The 18,165-nt window shown below is 48.3% G+C and overlaps 1 protein-coding gene, 1 non-coding gene and 1 pseudogene across 7 annotated transcripts in view; all 3 read right to left on the reverse strand.

The window, feature by feature from the left end:
* The window catches only part of STAG3 (STAG3 cohesin complex component), a 285,504-nt gene that overhangs the window by 145,026 nt on the left and 122,313 nt on the right, over positions 1–18,165 (reverse strand). The gene's annotated exons all lie outside the window — the stretch shown is intronic.
* Positions 1,860–1,974, reverse strand: LOC134938701 (U5 spliceosomal RNA). The gene has a single exon (XR_010181207.1). It is a non-coding gene; the product is annotated as a U5 spliceosomal RNA (small nuclear RNA).
* Positions 3,579–3,686, reverse strand: LOC134938784 (U5 spliceosomal RNA; annotated as a pseudogene).

The raw sequence follows: 18,165 nt of genomic DNA on the forward strand, positions 1-18,165 counted from the left end.
CACGTACCGACACACAGCACACACACCGGGAATGCTCTGACAGAGGACAGGACCCACACTAGCCCTTTGGGGAGACAGAGGGAGAGTTTGCCAGCACACACCAAAAACGCTATAATTATATAGGGACAACCTTATATAAGTGTTTTCCCTTATAGCATCTTTATATATATCTCAATATCGCCAAAATCAGTGCCCCCCCTCTCTGTTTTAACCCTGTTTCTGTAGTGCAGTGCAGGGGAGAGCCTGGGAGCCTTCTCTCCAGGCTTTCTGTGAGAGAAAATGGCGCTGTGTGCTGAGGAGATAGGCCCCGCCCCTTTTTCGGCGGGCTCGTCTCCCGCTATTTAGTGAATCTTGGCAGGGGTTAAATATCTCCATATAGCCTCTGGGGGCTATATGTGAGGTATTTTTCGCCAAAAAAGGTTTTCATTTGCCTCCCAGGACGCCCCCCTCCCAGCGCCCTGCACCCTCAGTGACTGCCGTGTGAAGTGTGCTGAGAGGAAAATGGCGCACAGCTGCAGTGCTGTGCGCTACCTTTAGAAGACTGCAGGAGTCTTCAGCCGCCGATTCTGGACCTCTTCTTACTTCAGCATCTGCAAGGGGGCCGGCGGCGCGGCTCCGGTGACCATCCAGGCTGTACCTGTGATCGTCCCTCTGGAGCTGATGTCCAGTAGCCAAGAAGCCAATCCATCCTGCACGCAGGTGAGTTCACTCCTTCTCCCCTAAGTCCCTCGTTGCAGTGATCCTGTTGCCAGCAGGACTCACTGTAAAATAAAAAACCTAAGCTAAACTTTCTCTAAGCAGCTCTTTAGGAGAGCCACCTAGATTGCACCCTTCTCGGCCGGGCACAAAAATCTAACTGGAGTCTGGAGGAGGGTCATGGGGGGAGGAGCCAGTGCACACCACCTGATCGGAAAGCTTTACTTTTTGTGCCCTGTCTCCTGCGGAGCCGCTATTCCCCATGGTCCTTTCAGGAACCCCAGCATCCACAAGGACGATAGAGAAAATAAGTTTACCACACAGATACCTGCACTCTTCGTGCAGATCCACGCAGTTTTCCATCCCACCCCGTTTAACAGAATACGGGTTACTTGAAGGATGATGTTGGAACTTCCGAGGTTTACAACCTATGTAAGCACACGAAATTTTGTAAAAATGAGCTGCCTTAAACGGCTTACTATTTCGTAACATGGTTAGTATAACCGATACTGTAATGCTCAATTTCTTAAGAGGGCGGTCTGAACCCTCACCCCGTCAACCGCAGCTGCGGTACTTAGATAATAGGTACATAGGTAACTATGGGTAAACTAACGTTCCCTGATGTAACAGGTTGGACGTATTATGAGCGGGCCAAGATCGTGTGCAAGTATTCCTTGAAAATTCGAGAAGCAAACTTCTCCGAAACCCATGAGATACCACCAGTATGACTGTGACAAACTGTCTTATGATCCGTTTTGACAACGGAGAGAGCAGCGGAAAATGGTGGAGCCAGATACACGATGCTGAATGACCACATGAATGTGAGAGACTCCACCGCCACTGCCCTTGTGATCTGTTTTGTACACATACTGAGCTTTCGTAATTGTGGCGAGATGCCATCATGTATACTTGAGGGTAACCCCCTTCTGTGGACTCACATATGAAACACCTCTAGATTTAATGTCCAGTTTTCAGGATCCAAATCCTGACGGGTGAGATCCTCTGTCTAACAGATGTCCACTCACATAATGATCACTTGACATTTTCACATAATGGTGTTCTGAGCCATTGAGGATTTGAGTTACCTGCCGCATTGCCATGCGGCTACTTGGTTCTCACTGGTTGTTGTGTATGCAACTGCCGTTGCCTTGTTTGACTGCTTAAGGCCAGCGTGAGACAGGCATCAAAAATTTACATGAAACTCATGGTTGTTCCTCTCCACAGCAATCTTTAGTACAAGGCGAAAGATTTATTCGTCCTGAAGAGAAACCAGAGTATATACCTGGTCCGACTGAAAGCGAATCATGTATAGCATTGTAAAATGCACAGAGTTCTAGGACATATATCGACAGCAATCTGTCGTGTTTTAGAACCTTTGTTGCTGATTTTAACTACAAATCCTGACCCTCTGCGACTGTCGTCCAGAGTATATGCACCCTTTTCCCTCTGTGGGAAATGCGAGTGAAGGGTGGCGAACTAAATTGAAAAACCCATCGTTATTCTTAATAGGTGAATACACCAATGTACCGCTAGTGTGCGTGCTTTGCACTAATTACTAGACGTACATTTGTTATTGCTGGTGTAGTAGGTAAAAGTCTTTGATTTACCGTATTTATCATCTTACCTAGGCCTTGACATCGTTTAGACGGAATTAGATGCGATTGTTTTCGAACTTGATCTGCTACCGCAGTATACCTTAGTAGCGCAAGTTAGAGGAACTTTGTTGAGACAGAGTTCTTATGTGAGATGAGCTATCATCCCAACATCACTTTGGGTAAATACCCAAAGCGATAAGCAACGGTAGACATGAAATGGTTAATGGTTGTGGCGAATTGCAAACGCTAAAACCTGTGATGAACAAACCGGAATGGGTATATACGCATTGTGAAGATCAAATGCCAGTATTCAATTTTGTGGCTCCAATATGTCAATACTACCCGCAGCAAATCCATTTTCAAACTGCAGTAAGTGATTTGCTGATTGAAACTGCGACGGAGCTGTATGGATTGGTTCCCCCAACCAGAGGGGAATAAGCCACCCTGACTCTGCCTGTATTATAAAGACAGCTGAAACCCAGTAGAAACCAAATGGCTACCTGCCAATCCGTTCGACAGAGGCAGTCATGTCCCTGTTGAAGTCTGGAAACCCCGCAAAGGTAACATGTAAAGACGCGCTCCCACAATTGGAAAAGAGGTCATCAAACTACTGGCTTGCAGACCGTAGCGACCTGTCGTTACAAGGCGTGAGTGTGTGTATCACCGCCTTGAAAACTGAAGTCTAAAGGGATTAAATGCCGGCACAAGAATTCCGTTTCGATTAACGGCTGAATATCAAATGTAGGACCAACAAGCTGTGGCCTTGTGCTGAACTGGCGACGATGAAACGTCGTTAGAAGCTTTACAGATATACTCTGTAGCTTCTTTTAACCGTAATGTCTAGTGACCCAAATGTTTCATGGGTCTTTATAATGTTTGACACAGACGCATTTACCAATGTCGGATGGCGTCATATTGTAAACGATTAAATAGTGGTCAAAGTCTACTAAGTGGAACAATGGAGACCTTGACTCCTGTATGTTGGCAACAACCCTGCACTATCTGAGTGCAGGTCTAATGAACCCTTCTCACTCGTAGTTATCTGTGTGAGATTTGACATAGAATCGTGCATTACATTAGAAGACCAGTTAAATAAACACTGTGGTACCCAAAGGGAATTCCTTTGGAAAACTGTCTTTTGTTAGAGCTGGCGGAATAACTTCCGAGACTCCGATGCCAATGTTATTTTTAGTCTGCACTAGAGCCTTATTCGCTATGCAGACAGACACCCCAATAGGCCACGGACAGCCATTGCACGCCTTATGACGTTATCATGTCATATATATATATTGTATTGGTGAACAGCAAAATAATATTAACTCAAGGTTGATTCTCTCTACGGAAATCTTTAGGAAAAACAAAAGATTTATTCGCTGTGAAGAAAAAACAGAGTAATCTTTATGTGAAAAGCAGTTCACATGGCCTATGAAACCCGAACCAAATTCCTACTAACCCCCCTACGCCTCTGGTGGCTTAGAGATGTAGGGCAGGAATGTTCTAGAATCATGTAGAAAAACAGTTTACATGGCTTACTTATGCTGATTAAAAATTCCCACTAACACCCCTGCGCCTCTGGTGGCTCAGAGATGTAGGGCAGGAATGTTCCAGAATCACAAACTGGAAAACAACAGGCAGCATGGTTAAAATGGCCCCTTTGCCATGCTGACCTTTCCGTATAGGTTATTATACAGTATAACCACAGGACGGTTACAACTGTTCTATGAATAAATATATACATAAGCTGACAGGCCATTATCACACCAGACATTAATATTAATATATTAATATAGGCTCCCTCGCCTTGTTAATCGCAGCCATTAATATAGGTTCAACTCTGAAAATCACAGCCAGTAATATAGTTCAATTATTACTGTCAGTACCGGTAACAAGCTTATATCTGTGATAGATATATATATATATATATATATACCCAGCTGGTCATATATCCGCCAGCTTCCACCGTGCCTCTTCCCCCCCTATGATCATCTGCGGGAAGCCTGCACTTGTGATCGTCTCTGTACTGAGACTGATGGGCGGCCGGACGTAGCTGGGCGGCCGTGTTGGAAGCCTGCCCTGGCATTTGTGTATGCAGGCCGGGACGGAGCGGCGGTCATACTGGTACTAAGTATGGCTTACCTGCTGTGCAGCCGTACGGAGCCCAGTGTGCGGCAGGACGGAGCTGGCGGCTACCGGAGCGCTGGGACGGGCGGCCTGATGTCAGACGGAGCAGCTGCTTCGTATGATCTCCCCCTGCTGTGCGGCAGGAGGGAGCTTGGCGGCGACCGGAGCGCTGGGACGGGCGTTTGATGTCCCCGTCTTGATACATAGCGGCTGTTTAGCGTCGTCTGATCTCCCCCTGCTATGCGGCAGGACGGAGTTGGCGGCTGCCGGGGGACGGCTTGTCTCCTCAGAAGGTAGTGGCTGGCTTGGCGGGTATGAGCTCCCCCTGCTGTGCGGCGGGACGGAGCTGTATTGTATTAACCTACTGCACCTTAACCCACACATAGCGGGGCGGCAGCCTGCGCTGACCGCCCCGCTCCCCAGCCTACCTTTCTGTAACTTCTGGCTGTGACGGGACTTTCTGTATAAGCTCCGGCCAGCTGCAGTGGTGTGACTCATGGCTGCAACGGCCTTCTGTAAGCTCCGTCAGCTCTGTAGTCCTGGCTGTGACGGGGCTTCTATGTCTGTAAGCTCCGTCCAGCTCCAGTCAGCTTCCAGTGATCTATGGCTGCGACGGCTTCTTGCAAGCCCGTCCAGCTCTCTAGTCCTGGCTGCTGTTTGTAGAAGCAGTGCTGTCTGTGGCCGTGAGGGTGCTCTTTGTGAGGACCGACACGCCATGCTGTCTGTGGCTGTGAGGGTGCTCTTTGTGAGGACCGACACGCCATGCGCTGCCCGTGCAGCGGCACTATCCCGGACCCATGTTTTTCCAGAAACTGGGAAGGGATGTGCTAAGTGTAAAAATAAAAATTAAAATTAAAATAAAAATCCAAGTGTGGCTATACCACAAGCCGATGTTCGTGCTGTGAGCACCGAAAAAACACTGAGATAGTACACTGAGGTACTCGGGGATATGGAGGGGTGGGAGGGTCCTAAATTTGAATATTCAGTGCCTTTGTTCGGCTCCGCCCGTCCATATCCCAAGAGTACTCCAGTGACCCCTAGTGGATGAAAAAGAAATAACACTTATCGTGTGATTTGAGTTACGTGGGCGTACCCAGACACTCCGTTGCGTAATATACGCTGCGTGCGTCGGCCTTTGAGTTGCGTGCGCGAGTCTCAGCCTTTTGTTAGAGACACGTGTACGCAATGCAGATATCCACCGTAACACAACTAACACGTTTATCAATGTAGATGATCCTTGATCATCTACCGAGCACCACACCAATCTCTCCTTGTATCTTTAGGTAGAGCTGCGTGCGTGCTTTGCAATTTATCCCTTAATGTATTACTTTTACACTTTAACTATGAACTAGCGACAAATCTCTCTTAGCACGTTTATCAATTATAAAATGGCAAACAGGAGAGTGATATATGAAAATACACGAATAAAAAGAAATGCAGATATGCGTGTGTGCGTACGCAAGATAGAAATAAACAGTTTTAAAAGACACTAGCGTGTTGTTCTTACCTCCGGTTCCGGATTCCCTCAGCACCCTTTACTAAGCGAAGCAGACGCTTATCCAGACAGCACTGCGAGGAATATGATCTCCCGCCCTTTGCTGATGGATAACGTCTGCTGGAATTACCTAGCAGAGATATGTGAAGGACGGACGAGCCGCCAATTGATAAAGCTAAATATTTATCTTACTTAAAACCCTTTAAGAGGTCTAAGAACACAGTACGCTATTTACGTATGGTATACCGTAAGGGCACGCACGTTGCGTAACAATCGCTTAGCCGTAGTCGAGACGCTCGAGCGTCACGTTCGCTTACGGCCAAGGGATCACAGGCAGGCACGCTATAGGCTGCCGACTAGATAAAGCCAAATATTTATCCTATTTAACACACTATACAGAGGTTAAGAAACACTGTACGCAACCGGCGCACGTAAGGGTACGCTCTTAGCGTAGCGGACGCTGTATCGGGAGCGAGCCGCTCGAGCGACACAAACGCTCGCGAGAATACGCTGTTGGTATCGGGCACACTATAGGTGAGCGACTACCGTAATGCTACGCTATCAGCGTAGCGGACGCTCGAGACCACGAGGAGATCACGAGCGGCGCAGACGCTCACAAGATAACAATCAGTAGGCCTTGAATGTAACACACAGAAATTATATTCTTATACTGTAAACCCTTTTGTAGTGATAAGGTGAAAATCCAACACAGTGTAAGCTGGTTTACACTAAAGCTGTTTGAGCGAGAGACGCTCCTATTACCCACTGCAATAAACACACAATACCGGTCTAAGGGTCTAACGCCTTTTAAGGAAATGAATGAACGTTCAAAAAGAATACAATACAAGTCATACACTACCAATATAACAGACTACCTAACCAGATAACTACACAGGAAATACAATATCAGTACAATAACTATATAAGAGAAACGAGAGAGAAAGAGAAGAGAGAGAGAGAGAGATATGGCTCACAATAACAAGAAAGACAATATGATTGCGGAGAAAACTTACGCACAAAGGGGAACGATCGCATGCGCCTCTGGACATCCAGCTCCCGATTATCAGCAATGAGAACCGTTGAAGAGTGAGAGCTGGATGTGATCGGCTTGTCTATTTATGCCCCACACACAATACAATTCAATGGTCCCTACAATCTCATTGTTCATTGGACACAGGAATTAGTCTTCGCACTAAAACAAAAGGTCATAGGTTGATTCATACAGGTGGGCTGTGTCTACTTCCAACTGCTCAGGTGGGTGGGAAACTAGGTTTCCCGCCGCATGGATAAGTAAGTGCAAATAATAGTAAATGGACATAAACTTCTTATGTCCATAACTATTCGCACGAGCGATTAATCCGCTTCAAACCAACACTGGAATATTGCTAATTAAATACTCTTCCGATGGATACTAAACACCACTGTATAATCCTTGTCTGACCCTTTGTATCAGACAAAGAGGGATCTCTCTGTCCATGAACATGCTACATTAACTAAACTTTCAGAATCTATCAAAGGGACCATGATCTACAAAATACATTATATGGTTAAAATATGTAACGATTGAGTCGCACGCTACGCACACATAAACTCTACCGTAAATGCACATCCCGTGTGCCTGCGGGTGCACGTAACAGCGGGTATGCGCACGCACGGGAGAGCGTACGCATGCGCAGAGCGGACATGTATGAGGTGCAAATATGGCAGTGTGCATAGTGATATTTTTCTGACTTTGACAGGGGTGATTCCCAAATCTCCCTGTCCTGCTTAAGGAAGGGGTATGCCATATAAATTCTTTTGGTGATCTGCGGTCTCTTTTCCGGAGTCTCCCAAGCTTTTCCAAAGAATTCATTTAATTCATGAGATGTGGGAAAGTTAATAATCTGTTTCTTTCCCTTAAACATGTGCACCCTTGTGTCGGGGGCCGAGGGTTCATCCTCAATATGCAACACATCCCTTATTGCCACAATCATACACTGAATGATTTTAGTCACCATAGGGTGCAATTTTACTTCGTCGTAGTCGACACTGGAATCAGAATCCGTGTCGGTAGTAGTGTCTTGTGTTAAGGGACGCTTCTGAGACCCCGACGGGCCCTGTGAGTCGGTCCAATCCGAGGATTGACCCACTGATGTCCCCCCTAATTCAGCCTTATCAAGCCTTTTATGTAAAGATGTCACACTTGCATTCAACATATGCCACAAGTCCATCCAATCCGGAGTCGGCACAACCGACGGGGACACACCACTCATTTGCTCCACCTCCTCCTTGGAGAAGCCTTCCGCCTCAGACATGTCGACACACGTACCGACACCCCCCACACACAGGGATTAACCTATAAGGGGACAAAACCCCAACCAGGCCCTAAGGAGAGACAGAGAGAGAGTATGCCAGCACACACCAGCGCTTAAAAACACTGGAAAATATATGACCAGATAGCGCTTTTCTATATATAATAATAAGATTTTACTCACCGGTAAATCTATTTCTCGTAGTCCGTAGTAGATGCTGGGACTCTGTAAGGACCATGGGGAATAGCGGCTCCGCAGGAGACTGGGCACAACTAAAGAAAGCTTTAGGACTAACTGGTGTGCACTGGCTCCTCCCACTATGACCCTCCTCCAGACCTCAGTTAGGATACTGTGCCCGGAAGAGCTGACACAATTAGGAAGGATTTTGAATCCCGGGTAAGACTCATACCAGCCACACCAATCACACCGTACAACTCGTGATACTATACCCAGTTAACAGTATGAAAACAACAGAGCCTCTCAACAGATGGCTCTCCACAATAACCCGTTAGTTGAACAATAACTATATACAAGTATTGCAGACAATCCGCACGTGGGATGGGCGCCCAGCATCCACTACGGACTACGAGAAATAGATTTACCGGTGAGTAAAATCTTATTTTCTCTGACGTCCTAAGTGGATGCTGGGACTCCGTTAAGGACCATGGGGATTATACCAAATCTCCCAAAGGGCGGGAGAGTGCGGATGACTCTGCAGCACCGAATGAGCGAACTCTAGGTCCTCCTCAGCCAGGGTGTCAAACTTGTAGAATCTTGCAAACGTATTTGACCCCGACCAAGTAGCTGCTCGGCAAAGTTGCAAAGCAGAGACCCCTCGGGCAGCCGCCCAAGAAGAGCCCATCTTCCTCGTGGAATGGGCTTTTACAGATTTAGGATGCGGCAGTCCAGCCGCAGAATGCGCAAGCTGAATTGTGCTACATATCCAGCGAGCAATAGTCTGCTTCGAAGCAGGAGCACCCAGCTTGTTGGGTGCATACAGGATAAATAGCGAGTCAGTTTTCCTGACTCCAGCCGTCCTGGAAACATATATTTTCAAGGCCCTGACTACGTCCAGTAACTTGGAGTCCTCCAAGTCCCTAGTAGCCGCAGGCACAATAGGTTGGTTTACGTGAAAAGCAGATACCACCTTAGGGAGAAACTGGGGACGAGTCCTCAATTCTGCCCTATCCATATGGAAAATCAGATAAGGGCTTTTACATGACAAAGCCGCCAATTCTGACACACGCCTGGCCGAAGCCAAGGCCAACAGCATGACCACTTTCCACGTGAGATATTTCAAATCCACGGTCTTAAGTGGCTCGAACCAATGTGATTTAAGGAAACTCAACACCACGTTGAGATCCCAAGGTGCCACTGGAGGCACAAAAGGGGGCTGAATATGTAGCACTCCCTTAACAAATGTCTGAACTTCAGGCAGTGAAGCCAGTTCTTTCTGGAAGAAAATAGACAGAGCCGAAATTTGGACCTTAATTGAACCCAATTTTAGGCCCATAGTCACCCCTGACTGTAAAAAGTGCAGGAATCGACCCAGCTGAAATTCCTCCGTTGGGGCCTTCCTGGCCTCACACCAAGCAACATATTTCCGCCATATGCGGTGATAATGTTTTGCTGTCACATCCTTCCTAGCTTTAATCAGCGTAGGAATTACTTCCTCCGGAATGCCCTTTTCCTTTAGGATCCGGTGTTCAACCGCCATGCCGTCAAACGCAGCCGCGGTAAGTCTTGGAACAGACAGGGCCCCTGCTGCAGCAGATCCTGTCTGAGCGGCAGAGGCCATGGGTCCTCCGATACCATCTCTTGAAGTTCTGGGTACCAAGCTCTTATTGGCTAACCACGAGTATAGTTCTTACTCCTCTCCTTCGTATTATTCTCAGCACTTTGGGTATGAGAGGCAGAGGAGGGAACACATAAACCGACTGGTACACCCACGGTGTCACTAGAGCGTCCACAGCTATCGCCTGAGGGTCTCTTGACCTGGCGCAATATCTTTTTAGCTTTTTGTTGAGGCGGGACGCCATCATGTCCACCTGTGGCCTTTCCCAACGGTTTACAATCATTTGAAAGACTTCTGGATGAAGTCCTTACTCTCCCGGGTGGAGGTCGTGCCTGCTGAGGAAGTCTGCTTCCCAGTTGTCAACTCCCGGAATGAACACTGCTGACAGTGCTAACACGTAATTTTCCGCCCAACGGAGAATCCTTGTGGCTTCTGCCATCGCCATCCTGCTTCTTGTGCCGCCATGTCGGTTTACATGGGCGACCGCCGTGATGTTGTCTGACTGAATCAGTACTGGCCGGTTCTGAAGCAGGGGTCTTGCTTGACTTAGGGCATTGTAAATGGCCCTTAGTTCCAGAATATTTATGTGTAGGGAAGTCTCCTGACCTGACCACAGCCCTTGGAAGTTTCTTCCCTGTGTGACTGCCCCCCAGCCGAGAAGGCTGGCATCCGTGGTCACCAGGATCCAGTCCTGTATGCCGAATCTGCGGCCCTCCAGAAGATGAGCACTCTGCAACCACCACAGCAGAGACACCCTGGTCCTTGGAGACAGGGTTATCAACCAATGCATCTGAAGATGCGATCCGGACCACTTGTCCAACAGGTCCCACTGAAAGGTTCTTGCATGGAACCTGCCGAATGGAATTGCTTCGTAGGAAGCTACCATCTTTCCCAGGACTCGCGTGCAGTGATGCACCGACACCTGTCTTGGTTTCAGGAGGCCTCTGACTAGAGATGACAGCTCCTTGGCTTTCTCCTCCGGGAGAAACACTTTTTTCTGGTCTGTGTACAGAACCATCCCCAGGAACAGTAGACGTATCGTAGGGACCAGCTGTGACTTTGGAATATTTAGAATCCAACCGTGCTGTTGTAGCACCTCCTGAGATAGTGCTACCCCGACCAACAACTGCTCCCTGGACCTCGCCCTTATCAGGAGATCGTCCAAGTACGGGATAATTAAAACTCCCTTTTTTCGAAGGAGAATCATCATTTCGGCCATTACCTTGGTAAATACCCTCGGTGCCGTGGACAGACCGAACGGCAACGTCTGGAATTGATAATGACAATCCTGTACCACAAATCTGAGGTACTCCTGGTGAGGATGGTAAATGGGGACATGCAGGTAAGCATCCTTGATGTCCAGTGATACCAGGTAATCCCCCTCTTCCAGGCTTGCAATAACCGCCCTGAGCGATTCCATCTTGAACTTGAATTTTTTTATATATGTGTTCAAGGATTTAAAATTTAAAATGGGTCTCACCGAACCGTCTGGTTTCGGTACCACAAACATTGTGGAATAGCAACCCCGTCCTTGTGAATACAGCTTGTGTATTGCCTCTAACACTGCCTCCCTGCCTGAGGGAGTTGTTGGCTAGGCAGATTTGAAGAAACGGCGGGGGGGGGGGGAGGGGGGGGGGGGGGGGAGACGTCTCTCTCGAACTCCAGTTTGTACCCCTGAGATACTATTTGAAGGATCCAGGGGTCCACCTGTGAGCGAGCCCACTGATAGCTGAAGTGTTTGAGACGGGCCCCCACCGTACCTGGCTCCACCTGTGGAGCCCCAGCGTCATGCTGTGGACTTTGTGGAAGCGGGGGAGGACTTTTGCTCTTGGGAACTGGCTGTATGTTGCAGCTTTTTCCCTCTACCTCTGGGCAGAAAGGACGCGCCTTTAACCCGCTTGCCCTTATGGGGCCAAAAGGACTGTACCTGATAATACGGTGCTTTCTTTGGTTGTGAGGGAACATGGGGTAAAAATGCTGACTTCCCAGCTGTTGCTGTGGAAACGAGGTCCGAGAGACCATCCCCGAACAATTCCTCACCCTTATAAGGCAAAACTTCCATGTGCCTTTTTGAATCTGCATCACCTATCCACTGCCGAGTCCATAACCCTCTCCTGGCAGAAATGGACATTGCACTTACTCTAGATGCCAGCCGGCAAATATCCCTCTGTGCATCTCTCATGTATAAGACTGCGTCTTTTATATGCTCTATGGTTAGCAATATAGTGTCCCTGTCTAGGGTATCAATATTCCCCGACAGGGAATCTGACCACGCAGCTGCAGCACTGCACATCCATGCTGAAGCAATAGCTGGTCTAAGTATAATACCGACGTGTGTACACACAGACTTCAGGATAGCCTCCTGCTTTCTATCAGCAGGCTCCTTTAGGGCGGCCGTATCCGGAGACGGTAGTGCCACCTTCTTTGACAAGCGTGTGAGCGCTTTGTCTACCCTAGGGGGTGTTTCCCAACGTGACCTATCCTCTGGCGGGAAAGGGTACATCATTAGTTACCTTTTAGAAATTACCAATTTCTTATCGGGTGAAGCCCACGCTTCCTCACACACTTCATTTAATTCCTCAAATGAGGGAAAAACTACGGGTAGTTTTTTTCCCCCAAACATAATACCCTTTTTTGGGGTACCAGGGGTAACATCAGTAATGTGCAACACATTTTTCATTGCCTCAATCATGTAACGTGTGGCCCTATAGGAAGTTACACTAGTCTCATCGTCGTCGACACTGGAGTCAGTATCCGTGTCGACGTCTGTGTCTGCCATCTGAGGTAGCGGGCGTTTTAGAGCCCCTGATGGCTTCTGAGACGCCTGGGCAGGCACGGGCTGAGAAGCCGGCTGTCCCATATTTGGCATGTCGTCAAACCTTTTATGTAGGGAGTCGACACTATCACGTAATTCCTTCCATAAGTCCATCCACTCAGGTGTCGGCCCCGCAGGGGGTGACATCACATTTACAGGCATCTGCTCCGCCTTCACATAAGTCTCCTCATCATACATGTCGACACAGCCGTACCGACACACCGCACACACACAGGGAATGCTCTGACTGAGGACAGGACCCCACAAAGCCCTTTGGGGAGACAGAGAGAGAGTATGCCAGCACACACCAGAGCGCTATATAACACAAGGATTACCACTATAACTGAGTGAAATTCCCTTATAGCTGCTTAATATACTTATACTGCGCCTAAATTTAGTGCCCCCCCTCTCTTTTTTACCTTTATGTATTCAGAAACTGCAGGGGAGAGCCTGGGAGCGATCCTTCCAGCGGAGCTGTGAGGGGAAAAATGGCGCCAGTGTGCTGAGGGAGAAGCCCGCCCCTTCTTCGGCGGTCTTTCTCCCGCTTTTTCTGGAACTCTGGCAGGGGTATTTTTACACCTATATAGCCTCTGGGACTATATATGGTGTAGATTTGCCAGCCAAGGTATGTTATACTGCCCTCAGGCCCCCCCCCCCCCCCCCCCCTGCACCCATCAGTGACCGGAGTGTGAGGTGTGCATGAGGAGCAATGACACGCAGCTGCAGTGCTGTGCGCTACCTTGTTGAAGACCGAAGTCTTCTGCCGCCGATTTTCTGGACCACCTTCTTGCTTCTGGCTCTGTAAGGGGGACGGCGGCGCGGCTCCGGGACCGGACGATCGAGGACGGGCCCTGTGTTCGATCCCTCTGGAGCTAATGTTGTCCAGTAGCCTAAGAAGCCCAAGCTAGCTGCAAGCAGGTAGGTTCGCTTCTTCTCCCCTTAGTCCCTTGTAGCAGTGAGTCTGTTGCCAGCAGATCTCACTGAAAATAAAAAACCTAAATTTATACTTTTTCTAGGCGCTCAGGAGAGCCCCTAGTGTGCATCCAGCTCAGCCGGGCACAAAAATCTAACTGAGGTCTGGAGGAGGGTCATAGTGGGAGGAGCCAGTGCACACCAGTTAGTCCTAAAGCTTTCTTTAGCTGTGCCCAGTCTCCTGCGGAGCCGCTATTCCCCATGGTCCTTACGGAGTCCCAGCATCCACTTAGGACGCCAGAGAAAGACCAATTCCCACTCACTGCGTGGCTAATGTGCTCCCCTCCTCTTTTTTCCAGCCTGTGAAGTTCAGCAGGGAAGAGACCAGGGAGCCAGTGTTTTCCTCATGCAGTTTCTGTGGAGAAAATGGCGCTGGTTAGTGCTGAGGATCAAGCCCCGCCCACCCGACGGCGGGCTTCGGTCCCAGTGATTTTTCAATAATAATGGTGGGGGAGCATAGATTTACTGCCTCCGCAGCCTAATCAATCTGCATTTGCCCAAATGTGAGGTTTATTGCTGCCCTGGGTGCCCCCCCCTGCGCCCTGCACCCTTCAGTGCTGCTCTGTGTGTGTGTGACTGGGAGCAATGGCGCGCGCCTTACCTCCTGAAGATCTGATGTCTTCTGCCGCCTAAGATGTCTTCGGCCTTCTCATCCGGCTTCTATCTTCGGCATCTGTGAGGAGGACGGCGGCACGGCTCCGGGACGAACCCCAGGTGAGACCTGTGTTCCGACTCCCTCTGGAGCTAATGGTGTCCAGTAGCCTTAGAAGCAGTGCACAACTCGACAAGCCAGCTCTGCTTCTCTCTCCTCGGTCCCACGATGCAGGGAGCCTGTTGCCAACAGGACTCCCTGAAAATAAAAAACCTAACAAAATTCTTATCCACAGAAAACTCTGGAGAGCTCTCTGCAGTGCACCCACTCTCCTCTGGGCACAAGATCTAACTGAGGTCTGGAGGAGGGGCATAGAGGGAGGAGCCAGTGCACACCCATAGTCAAAGTTCTTTTTAGGTGCCCTATCTCCTGCGGAGCCCGTCTATACCCCCATGGTCCTTACGGAGTCCCCAGCATCCTCTAGGACATAAGAGAAAAACACATTCACTAGAGAACATCACGTTGGTCAATTACAACCCTGGATAACTTTACAGAGCACAATGCTACACTGTAAGTCCATTATCCTCTAATATATAAAACACTAGATTGTTAGCTCTTCAGAGCAGGGCCCTCTTTCCTCTTGTTTTCTAAGCCCTCTTCTCACACATTTCACTCGCAGCTCTCCCCTACTCAGTGACCATATATACCCGCTTTCTCTCCTGCTGGTAAAGGCTCCTCTCTATCTATGGCCACCAGCCCCAAGTAGTACGATGATCACTCCCTCGCTACTTACATCTTAGCTGTATTATGTATGAGAATTGTGCTGCTCTTTGTTACCTGTACTCTGTTTCTGTTATTTACTGTAATGCTAAGTTTTGTCTCCCTGCACTGTTCTTTGTATGGCGCTGCGAAACACTTGTGGCACCCTATAAATAAAATCTAATAATAATAAATAAAGAGGACATCATTTAATAGCACACCTCTCTCCTTATTTTATATCCAGGTTGTCATATGCCTGGCACTCTGATATGTAGAACAGAGAAGAACATGATGTATAATTTGAGCCGCTGTATTAACAGGCAGATAATAATTATTTCAGTCCAGTAACAGAGCAGAACCGTCTATTCCTGCGGGTACCCGAATAGCTGGGAAATGAGCAAAGCAGGGAGGAGGATCGGCCTGTAATCTGGTACAATACACAGAGCTAGCATTGGCTGATGGGGGTCATTCCGAGTTGATCATTCACTAGCTAGCTTTAGCAGCCGTGCAAACGCTACGCCGCCTCCCACTGGGAGTGTATCTTAGCTTAGCAGAAGTGAGAACGGTTGTATCACAGAGCGCCTGGCAAAAATTTTTGTGTAGTTTCAGAGTAGCTCAAAACCTACTCAGCGCTTGCGATCACTTCAGACTGTTCAGTACCTGTTTTGTCGTCACAAACACGCACTGCGTTCGCCCAGCCACGCCTACGTTTTTCCTGGCAAGCCTGCGTTTTTCCGCACACTCCCTGAAAACGGTCAGTTGACACCCAGAAATGCCCACTTCCTGTCAATCACTCTGCGACCAGCAGTGCGACTGAAATGCTTCGCTAGACCCTGTGCAAAACGACATCGTTCGTTGCGCCCGTACGTCGCACGTGCGCACTGCGCCGCACACGCAGAACTGCCGTTTTGTTTAGCCTGATCGCTACGCTGCGAACAAATTCAGCTAGCGATCAACGATTTAATCATATTCCCTCCCGTTACATATTTACCAGAATCTAGTCAATCACATACAAGATTCAAACTATCTAATCTTATCTAATTACATCCTCTCTGTACAGTACACATAACCTCACATTTTGTCTTCCAACATTGCTGGGTGATCATATCATACAACCCATCAAGAACCTAGCAATCTGGTGGACAATTATGCAATAGGTAGCACCTATCATTGTGTATCAATGCCTATCTCCCTATAGAGCAGGCTGACCAGTTGCAAGGTGTGCCGCGAAGCCAGAACAGCTTCCTGCACCTTCAGAGTGAACTGTTGGCCCGGGCTCTTCTTAGAGGATCAGTCATGCTCTGGCCGTGACCTATGCCTTGAAGACGCGGCGGTGTGATATCATAGGTTACAGACGCTGTGTCTCACCACCCAGCCAGCCCACCCGCCTGCATACACATCTTCCAGTTCCTGCCTGCATACACAGCTTTCCTTGCCCACCCGTTACCACACCTGCCTGACCGCCCGCTGCTCAGTATTCGCAGAACTCCACTATGAACAATCCCCACCACTGAGGGACAGGGAGGAGGGCAGCTGACCGGTAGGGGCTAATATTGGTTATGTTATTTCTCCTGTGGGGAACAACAGGACTTATGTGGGGAGAATAAGGATTTAAGGATTTTTGAGGGGAATAATGTGAATAATTCATGTGGGGAGCAATAGCATTTATGTGGGGAGAAATGGGATTGATTTATGTGTGAGCAACATGATTTATGTGGGAGCAATAAGATTTATGTAGGGAGCAACATGATTTATATGGGGAGCAATGTGATTGTTTTTTCTGTGTAGGCCAATATATGTGTGTTGTTGTTTTTTTTTTACTATGGTGGTCATTCCAAGTTGTTCGCTCGCAAGCTGCTTTTAGCAGCTTTGCACACGCTAAGCCACCGCCTACTGGGGGTGAATCTTAGCTTATCAAAATTGCGAACGAAAGATTAGCAGAAATGCGAATAGAAATTTCTTAGCAGTTTCTGAGTAGCTCTACACTTACTCGCCATCTGCAATCAGTTCAGGGCTTGTCGTTCCTGGTTTGACGTCACAAACACACCCAGCGTTCGCCCAGACACTCCTCCGTTTCTCCAGCCACTCCCGCGTTTTTCCCAGAAACTGTAGCGTTTTTTCGCACACACCCATAAAACGGCCAGTTTCAGCCCAGAAACACCCACTTCCTGTCAATCACATTACGATCACCAGAACGAAGAAAAAAACCTCTTAATGCCGTGAGTAAATTACCTAACTGCATAGCAAATTTACTTGGCGCAGTCACACTGCGGACATTGCGCACGCGCATTAGCGACTAATCGCTCCGTTGCGAAAGAAAAATAACGAGAGAACAACTCGGAATGAGGGCCAATGTGTGTTTTTTTTGTTTTTTTCTGTGGGGAACTGATGGTGTGCCTTGGCAATTTTAAAATATTGGCCCTCATTCCGAGTTGATCGCTCGCAAGGCGAATTTAGCAGAGTTGCTCACGCTAAGCCGCCGCCTACTGGGAGTGTATCTTAGCTTCTTAAAATTGCGAACGATGTATTTGCAATATTGCGATTACAAACTACTTAGCAGTTTCAGAGTAGCTTCAGACTTACTCGGCATCTGCGATCAGTTCAGTGCTTGTCGTTCCTGGTTTGACGTCACAAACACACCCAGCGTTCGCCCAGACACTCCCCCGTTTCTCCAGCCACTCCCGCGTTTTTTCCGGAAACGGTAGCGTTTTCATCCACACGCCCATAAAACGCAGTGTTTCCGCCCAGTAACACCCATTTCCTGTCAATCACACTACGATCGCCGGAGCGAAGGAAAAGCCGTGAGTAAAAATACTATCTACATAGCAAATTTACTTGGCGCAGTCGCAGTGCGAACATTGCGCATGCGTACTAAGCAGAAAAACGCTGTGATGCGAAGAAATTTACCGAGCGAACAACTCGGAATGAGGGCCATTGTTCGGTGTGCCGCGTGTAAAAAAAAAGGATGAAAATCACTGCTATAGAGTATAAGCTTGTGAGAAGGGCCTTCCTACCTCTATGTGTGTCTGTTTTT

The sequence above is a fragment of the Pseudophryne corroboree genome, chromosome 6 (assembly GCF_028390025.1).
Source record: "Pseudophryne corroboree isolate aPseCor3 chromosome 6, aPseCor3.hap2, whole genome shotgun sequence".
Taxonomy (NCBI): domain Eukaryota; kingdom Metazoa; phylum Chordata; class Amphibia; order Anura; family Myobatrachidae; genus Pseudophryne; species Pseudophryne corroboree.